The sequence below is a fragment of the Hyperolius riggenbachi genome, chromosome 11 (assembly GCF_040937935.1).
Source record: "Hyperolius riggenbachi isolate aHypRig1 chromosome 11, aHypRig1.pri, whole genome shotgun sequence".
NCBI classification, from domain to species: domain Eukaryota; kingdom Metazoa; phylum Chordata; class Amphibia; order Anura; family Hyperoliidae; genus Hyperolius; species Hyperolius riggenbachi.
Window position 1 is genome coordinate 132205284 of NC_090656.1, and position 9812 is coordinate 132215095.

The following is a 9812-nucleotide window of genomic DNA, read 5'->3' on the forward strand; positions in this document are numbered from 1 at the left end:
AAAAAAACTCTTTGGGGGATACATCGCTCAGGAGGGGGACGCCTCAGTGTCCCAATAAGGCTTCCCCAACCTCTGAAGCTTGGAGGAACCCAGTGCTGGCTCCCCTAAAACCTCCCCCCGACAAGCAGTAATAGATTTACCTCTCCACGATTCTGCACAGGCACACTAGCAGCTCTACATTCAGACTAGACGGAAATAGCAGAAACCAAAACGTATCCGCTCTACTGGACAGGCGCAAATGACTCACACCTGCAGAGTAGAGCAGATAGAATAGAGTTCAGCTATTTCCACCTTACCCAACCAAAGAGCCAATAGTGCGCCTCCACTGGATCGCAGTAGGTAAATAGGTACTTATCCGTTAGCCGGGCGCATCCTCTAGGTGGCGACAAAACTCCACCCGAGTTACATCTTTCCCTACTATCCATGTCGGCCTGGAGGGGGAATAGTAATTAGCGCCACCTGCCGGATGCGCCCGGCTAACGGATAAGTACCGGTAAATATTTACCTCACCAGACTTCAGGGGGTGCCGTCACTTTAACAGGAGGCATAGAAGAGGACAGGGGAAGCCTCATTAGGATCCAGAGGCTTACATCACCCAAGGTAAGTATCTCCCAGAGGGGGGGTTTAACATTACAGATTAGCTTTAAGTTTCCCAATTTACATTTAAAAGGGTTTTCCTAAAAACATCAAATCCTGTTTTTTTTTTTCTAGTTCATCTAACCTGTCAATTGCAGCCTCCCTATAAACCTTCCTTCCTAGCCATCTTAAAGTTAAAAGGCTTCCATTTCTTGCCATATACTTCAAAATAAATCATTTACATTGAAACAATTCTCCGGAGAACCTACAGAACATTTAAATAGAGCCCACTAGGAAACAACCCTGCTAAAAAAAACACCGGTCTCGGCAACAGGCGTCGCTACTTCTAACAAATGAATAGACTCAGCAATACTACCACAAACCCTCCTATACTTATTACTTTCTATTAATTCAAATAAAGGTTAACAAAAATAAACAGTGCAAACCAGTCCGCACGCAACGTTTCTTACGCGCTCCGCCGCCGTCTAACAACGAAGAAAAAATGCTCACCCAGCTTTATAACACACGCAATGTAATGTATCCTTCCGCTCCATAACAACTTGCGATGCTACAACAAATACTGCGCAGTCTAGACGCCTCACGTGGCCATGTACGTTTTATGTACGCTACTCTCATGCCTTCTTGTAGTCACAGCCCATTCTGCAAATATAGATCCGGCATAGCTGCGGAAGGATATTCTAATGCAGGTCGGCTCTGACCGGTTTCATAGGTGTTGTTGCGCAGTTGAAGATGCGCAGTGAGCGAATGCAAACCGGTTCAATCCAGAAAGTGCCAGAAGTGAGCGTGTGTGTAGGACGTGGGAGGGGGAGTGATAGCTAGACTGCAGCACAAAAGCTGTAATGAATTGGCTTTAAATACATGCTAAATAAAATGCTTGTTTGGTGTTGATTAACTTGAAGTGCCAGCTGCCCTAGCTGGCGGTTGGTGAAATAGTGGCATTATTACTATGCATTTCTCTGTATAATGCATTTATATATAATGACATATTTTGCAGTATTTTACAAGAGAAATCTTTTCTCAGATTAGCCATCAAAATCTATTCTTTTACAGTTGCTTCATAATCCTTTAGTGTATCTACTATTCCTCAATCCCGGCTGATTTGATTGTTCTTACTGCATCTGCTAGAGGTAGATTGATGGCACAACATGCACATGCAGTCATTGAAATCGACCAAACTTAACCACTTAACGACCGCCTAACGCCAATAGGCGTTGGCGGGTCGCTAGTGGTATAGCATGGAAACGTCCGCTTGATCGAGCAGCCTTTCCATGCCAATTCACGGAGGGTGTCTCCGTGAACAGTGCGAGCCGACGATCGCGGCTTGCAGGCTAAATGTAAACACGCGGGGAGGAAATCCCCGCTGTTTACATGATACGGCGTTGGATATACGTCATGCGCAGCTCATCAGGAAAGGTAGAGGGAGGGAAGTGCCCATCCCCCCCCCCCCCCCCGCTAATCAGTAATGGCCGGCGGCGATCAGACCCCCCCCCCCCAGCAGGACATCCCCCTAGTTGGAAAAAAAGGGGGGAAGTCTGATCGCCATGCCACAATCCTGATCGGTGCTGCGGGCTGCAGAGCCCACGCAGCACCGATCATTGCAAAATACCTTGGTCCTTAAGTGGTTAAGGTGGCCATACATCAGGTGGCTTGGCAGGCGATTGACCATCCAATTGATTATATAATCGTAATCGGATAAAAATTGGTGCTTCAAAATGCATGCCCAATCGACAATGTGACCAATTTCAGGCCAAAATTGGTCGCATTAATCATTCTGACATACTGCAAGATGTAGAGCTGACTTGCACGATCAGGTGCGTGGCAGTAATGGCGAGCGATATCGGGACCAAAGGCGAAACCCCTGACACTGTCCCCCTAATGTGCAGTGTACTTCCCCCCCCTCCCTCCCATTCCGGTGCCCAGTACACTATACATGACCTATCCGTGGATGCCGCTTGTCTTCTGCTGGCTCCGGGTGCTGTCCTTCGTCCATACACCCGCGTGTGTGACATCACATACGGCGAGGCGGCGTCACAAAGCTGATTCTGTATTTCAGCATAAAATTGATTGTGAATCAGCCTGCAGTGTATGGGCAGCTGACAGATCTCTCTCTAATAATTGATTTGAGAGTGATTTATCTCTTGGTCAAATCTGCCCATCATTGCTAGATGTATGGCTAACTTTACCAATAGAATGAAAAATTTTGACTGGTGAGGGTCAGTAGATCAACAGTGTATAGCGCTGCACTGCATCAAGCAGGCAGAAATCTATTCAATAGCTATGTACAGTGTGTGGGAGGACTATATTGCTTTCTGATCACATTCCTGAGAGGGATCTATCTTTTTTGGGACATTGGGTGCATACATTTGTTAAGGGCACCTGTTTAAAATGGCGAAGGATAGCTGAAGTTAGAATATCAGTACATTTTACGTATACGGTATTCTACTATTTCAAGTGAACCTTACCTGTAAATAAAGAAAAGAGTTTCACTTACTTGGGGCCTCGACCAGCCATCTGCAGCTGTCCTCTGCTTGCGGCGTGCCAAACCAATCCTGTGCTTCGGCTCAGTTTTGATCTGCCGACTGATTAATCGGTGGTCCAGTGCGTCTGCATAGCCATGGCCACGCGCATCCTCGTAAGCGTACACGTCGGCGAGCGCATCCTGTGCCCCCGCAGTAAGAGAAAACCTCTTACGTGAATGCGTACGAGGATGCGTGCGGCTATGGCCGTGCAGGTGCACTGGACCACTGACTGATCAGTTGGCAGAATTAAAACTGAGCTGCAGCAGGGGGAACAAAAGATTGGTTTGGCACACTGTGGACACAGGACGGCTGGGGGGGGGGGGGGGGGGGGGGGTTGGTCAAAGCGCCAGGTAAGTAAAACTCTTGTATTTTTTTTTGTTTACAGCTAAGGTTCACTTTAAATTATATAGTAAATATTGGTAGTATTTACCAATATTTTACTATGACCTAACCTCTCCCTATTCACAAAGAACCCTCCCCTGGTGTTGCCTAACATTTTACCTTTAGCCTTAACCCATTCCCCTTGTGCCTACAACTGTAGTGAGAAGTATATGGAGACTGCCATATTTTTTTTCTTTTAAGCAGTACCAGTTGCCTGGCAGCCCTGCTGGTCTATTAGGCTGCAATAGTGTCTGAATCAGACTACAAACAAGCATTCAGCTAATCTCGTCAGATCTGACAATAATTTCAGAAACACCTGATCTGCTGCATGCTTGTTCATGGTCTATGGCCAAATCAGAATCAGAATAAAATTCATTTCGCCAAGTACAACGGGGGTTGTACCCGGAATTATTTTTGGCTCAAATGTATTATAGGCAGAAAATTAGCAGGGTAGCCAGGCAACTAGTATTGCTTAAAAGGCAAGTAATATGTCAGCCTCCATATTCCTCTCACTAAAGTTGTCCTTTGACCCCCCCCCCCCCAACTAACCAGCACCCTGAGGGCAACTATCCTGAACCCCTGTTGGTAGCTATCTTTTTCCCTGCCAGAACGCATCCTATTTATAGTGGATCCGAGATAAACTTTTACTTATTGCATAATTGTGTTCCTTTCATACAGTTATAGGGCATTCCTCAAGCCAAATACTTTTTTGTTTTTGTTTGAATACTCTAATTCCCTATAAACTAAACAAGACTCGCCCACAGCTTTTCAGAGTGCCTTGGCATTTTTAGACAGTAGCAAGGCCTTACAGGAGCTCAGTCTGTGCAGGAGGAGGGGGAGGTGTCACTAGCCATTGATTTCAGAGGCAGAGGGGAGGAGGGAGGAGGAGAGGGGACTGAAGTTACACACAGGCAAGCTGATAGCATCTCCAGGCCTTAGCCTGTGACAATGTGACAAACAGAACATGGCTGCCTTCATTGTATCACAACTTTAGATACGATATATATATATATATATATATATATATATATATATATATATATATATATATATATATATATACACACACAAGTTACTTGTTATAGTTAATTTTTACATCTCGGATCCGCTTTAAAGAACCAGAGACGAAGCACCCTCATGTATTTTATTACATTTATCAGTGGGAACATGACAGTAAACACCTATCATGCTGTTAGTTTTATTCTTCTCAGTCTAATCTATCTGTTATCAGCTGTGATAACAATCCACCGACTGGCTCAGTCTAGGTTTAACCTGGAATCATTATAGTCACTCTTCTGTGGAGTCTTTTCAAGCCCAAGCCTGCCACCTCCTGGCTCAAATTTCCTACTCAGAGCTGTTGACATGGGAGGGGCTGCTGCTGCCGAGAAAGAAGCTCTGAAACAGACAAGTGTATCTGTGTGCACTGTGCAGCCAGTTATTATCTACTGTATGCAGTTTCATTTCTATGAGAGACACTTCCTACAGGCAGCCACACAGCATGCCAGAATAATAAAGTTGAAAGCACACAGATGAAAGCCTGCAGCAGCCCTGCTGGTCTATAGTCTCATAGAGTCTAGACAGCACATCCAGAACAGCTTATAACCTGGAAGCAGAAGAGATATGAACCAGCGGCCATATTGGATATTTCCTGGAGCAATAATGAATAAAAAACACTCAAAAAGGCACACCAAAGTGGCGAAATTATCAGGTAGAGCATTTATTCTTTACAAGCTATCGACCGATAAGTTTATTTTGTGTGAATCGTTCATCTCTGGTTCCCTTTAAAAGGACGCCCCACTATATTAGCAGGTGCCGGGGCTGACCGCTATGCAAACTGTGGCTACAGTTGGAGATGGGGATGAGATGCGAGATGTCTAGCCCCTTTCAGGTAAATAGGTATAGAGGGTCACTTTTGACCCTCTAGTCTACCTATTTATTGTTAAGAATAAAACAAACTTTATTTAGTTTTTTATTTATGTAGTTATTTATTAATTTTTATAAGTTAATTATTTATTCATCTGCTTCTTTTTTCTTCTGTCTTCATTCTTCTTTTTCCAAGCATTGTCCTTTGCTCCCCTTCCACTGCTGGAGCCACAAAGTTCCCTGCCACTCACCTGACATTTGCCTGCCTGGCTCTCCTGGTACCATCACTTTCCATCACTCTGCAATGACCCGCTGGACCAGATCAGACTGCCACCGCTGCCTCTTCCAGCTGATGTTGTCAAGTCGCCGGACCTGCCGGTCCAGTCATTGCCACATTGATAAGGAAGGCCCAATCATCATCGGAGCCCACCCTCTAACTTTGTCCCACAGGTGAGCCAGGCATCACCAGAGGTGGCAGGCTGCAGTCCTGACTCTGTCCCTCAGGGGAGCCAGGTCACCACTGCCTCTCATACCTGTTGTCCAGTGCACAGGTTGCTGCCCCCCAAGGATGCCAGGTCCCCAAGTATACCAGGCCCCCACCATCCCTGCGTTTCTAGGGATCTGGGTCCCCTAGTTATAGCCCACTGATGGAGAGCCCCTATGCACCACCAAATGCACCCCGCCTGCTCCTCTTTGCTCCCCGCCCCCCTATACTACTTTCCCTATCCCCTTTTTCTCCCTTCCTCCCTTCCTCTATTTCTTCTCTGCACTATTCATCCCCTTCTCACCTTATCCTCCCCTTCTGCTTCTCTTTAGCCCCTCCTCCATGGACCTGACCTCCTCCCATCGTCCTGACCCATGCAGCACTGACTTGCCATGGAGCAATTGATGGAGCTGTATTTGGCAACCACTGTCACATGGCACTTGGCCTACCCTGCTCTAGTCCTACTCTTCCATAACCCTTCTCCCCCCCCCCAGCACCCTATGTTTTTCCCCCCGCTGACCTGACCTAAAGGGAATAGCAACTGACGATTCTATGATGCAGCCGGTGGTGCCGAAGAATGGCCGTCACGGCCATTAGTACCTCCCCTTTGCCCCATCTCCTCCTTCCCCCCAGCATTACCCCTCCCCCCCCCTCCGCTTCCCCTCTGCCCCTTTAATCCCCCACTAACACCCCCTAGTCCCTTCTGGTTCTCCCCCGCTGACCGGACCTAGCAGTCGCTGCCCCGAACAATCACAGCCACAGCCATTAGCTCTCATTCCTTTCCCCTCTTGGTCCTACCCTATCCCCCCTCCTCCCATTCACTATCTGTTTACTGCACTATAATGCACTACTGTCTATTCAATTGTTGTTTTCTTTACCTAATCTGTATTTAGGGCCCTTTTCCACCAGCGCGTTTGCGCTGGCTGAATTGCAAAACCGCAAACCGCTAGCGATTTTACAATCGCTACGGTTTGCTTTTTAACATAGGAATCGCGGTAGGTCATTTCCACTACCGCGATTCGCTTTTGTCGGGAACGCGAACGCGCGGCAGAGCGATAATTGCCGCGATTTTGCTATGCAGTGCATAGCATAGCAAAATCGCGGCCGCAAACGTCGGGGGAATCGCCGGTTTTGCGATTCAGCAATCGCTAGCGTTCAGCGTGAACGCTAGCGATTGCAGGTGGAAAAGGGCCCTAACTGTACCTAACATGTATGTTTACATTGTACCATCACTGAACCTGTACCAATTCCAGATACAACCACCATTGTACTTGGAAAAATGAAGCTGATTCCGATATCTAGAGGCACACCACGCTATTTAATTTTGCTATCTAGGGGAAGTAGGTGATGAGAAAAGCGCTTTACAAATGTTATTGTATTGTATCATGAGAGGGCCCAAAAGCTACCTAATACTACTATCTAGGAAAGCAGATGAGGGGTACAAAGGCTACCTAATGCTATTATCTGGGGAGAATGAGAGGACACAAATGTTACCTAACACTACAGTACTATCTGGGGTGAGAGGTAAGGAAGAGGGCATGGGTGATGAGCTGGCCCAAACTACCACATACAGTCTGGGGGAGGGGATGAGGGGGGCACAAAAGCTACCTTATACTACTTTCTAGTGGGGTGGAGGGGATGAGGAGGGCAGAAAGACTACCTAATAAAAAAAGTTATAAAATATTGGTGGTGGGGAGGGAGTTAATGTGGAAGAGGGTGGCTAATGCTGGAAATACATGGTATGTTTTCCGAGCTCAATTTCACACCCAATTGTTTTCCGCGCTCGATTTCGCGCCCGATTCTCTTATCTTCGATTAGTTTTCTTTATCTATTCCCATTGTTCCCTATGCGAAATCGAGCGTGGAATCGATCCGGCGGGAGATCGGACATGTCGGAAATGATCAATCGAGCCAATCGAGCTCAAAAACGTACCGTGTATTCCCAGCATAAGGGGAAGTTGTTTAGATTTGAATTAGATTCAGTGTTTTTATTGAATAACATCTAACCTGTTTTTTTCCTGTTGTGTTTGTTTTTAAATGTACAGTGGAGATTTATCCAGTGGTTACATTTGCACAAAACATTAACAGACTATCAATGTTTGAAACACAAACATATTACACAAGTTCCCTTCCATCATGTCACTTCCTGGCTCTACTTGTTTACCAGCTCTGACATTCTAGAATCTCCACACCCACAGACAAGCCCAGCAATGAATGATGTCAAGAAAAACCAGACAAATCTGGCTGGGACCGGATCTTCCTAAGGAACTGAATATAGAAACTTCAGTTACTGTGCAGGAAAGAGTTTGCTATTCTGTAATCCTAGTGGACTCCTGTGGTGATTCAGAGGTGCAAAATGTCTAAGCATGACTATATAGCATTGGCCTGTAGCTATTTACTGACAGTGACAATTATGCACGTGTCCTTGTTTGTGAATCATTTTGTTTCCTTTATTCACCTGTAAGCCTCTAAACATTTTGCTCATACCATTATACAGTCATCACTTTTAGTATTATTTATAATTTAATGTAACTGCTTGTGTGAGGCACACATTATTATAAAGGCAGTGATTCAAATAAATTGCTTGATACACCCATAATAACATGTTGACTTGAAATTGTCAGGATTATTACCTTGGCAACAATTGTATATCCGTCATAGTGGAGACAAAGCGCTATTTGGGGGATTTTGTTGCAACTATGCAGAAAAATATACGTTTGTAGCAAGGTTTTTGTAATGTCTTGGTTCAAGGATAGAGTTACCAGATATGCACGAGCAGTTGTCCAGTTACATTACAGATTTACTGAGACCAACTGAAAGTTCCAGCTGCTGTTGAAACCAGTTGTTGCAAGTAGTTTTTCATTTATCATCTATTTCATGCACTTATCATTATCATTCACTGTTCAGAGTGTTATGCCTGGTACACAGCAGGCATTAGATATTTATTTACAAGATTGCGCTCTAATGCTGGGCATACACAGTCCGTTTCTACCGCTCAATTTTCAGCTCGATCATTTTTGCCGCTCAATTCTGCTGTCGATTCTCTTATCTTCCGCCCACTTTTCTTATCTTTTTCCATTCACTTCTATCAGGAATCGAGCAACAAAACGATCGAACGGGAGATCGGACATTTCGGAAATTATTTATCCGATACATCCATCTATCTGCCTCAAAAACGAACCCTGTATTACCAGCATAAGATTTTTAAACTACTACCCATTGTTGGCAGAGGAAGAGGTACATATCAGATAAGGGTTTGTACTGTATATAGGATCGAATATGAGTACGCCGTCCTGTCCAAGAATCTAGCGTGTTTAACCACTTGAGGACCTCAGTGTTAAGCCCCCCTAAAGACCAGGCCATTTTTCAACAAATAGGCCACTGCAGCTTTAAGGCCTCGTTGCAGGGTCGCACAACTCAGCACACAAGTGATCCTCCCCCCCAGACCCCCCCCCCCCCCCCTCCTTTTCTCCCCACCAACAGAGATTTCTGTTGGTGGGGTCTGATAGCTCCCCAATGTTTATTTCTTTTTTTTTTTTTTACAAATATTTTTCTTGTTTATTTTTAACTAAATTCAATCATTTTTTTTTTTAATTTCTATTTCCCCTCCCTCCGGCAGCCTATCAGCACGATCGGCTGTGATAGGCTTCAGCCTATCACAGCGGATAGCTTTTGTGCCTCTGGAGGGGATAGCCGAGTGACACGGCTGTCCCCTGTACAGCGCTGCCTTAGATCGCAGTGCTGTACTGAGTAAATAGACGGCGGTTTCACTGTTTAACAGTCTCCTAGCGGCGATTGACGCTGGGAGACTGAAGGCAGAGCGGAGCTCCGCCATCAGAGCAGGGATGCATGCGCATCGGCACGCGCGAGCCCCTGCAAACTCCGTCCCAAGGACCTTACGCTGATCGGCGTGCTGGGGCTGCTGCTGCGTCCACGCCAATTGGCGTGGATCGATCGTAAATTGGTTAA

At 45.8% G+C, this 9812-nt stretch overlaps 1 long non-coding RNA gene across 1 annotated transcript; it reads left to right on the top strand.

The window, feature by feature from the left end:
* Positions 1 to 406: 406 nt before the first annotated feature.
* On the top strand, positions 407 to 8336 carry LOC137538044 (uncharacterized). The gene is made up of 3 exons (XR_011024678.1): positions 407 to 600; positions 5557 to 5810; positions 7889 to 8336. It is a non-coding gene; the product is annotated as an uncharacterized lncRNA (long non-coding RNA).
* Positions 8337 to 9812: the final 1476 nt, after the last annotated feature.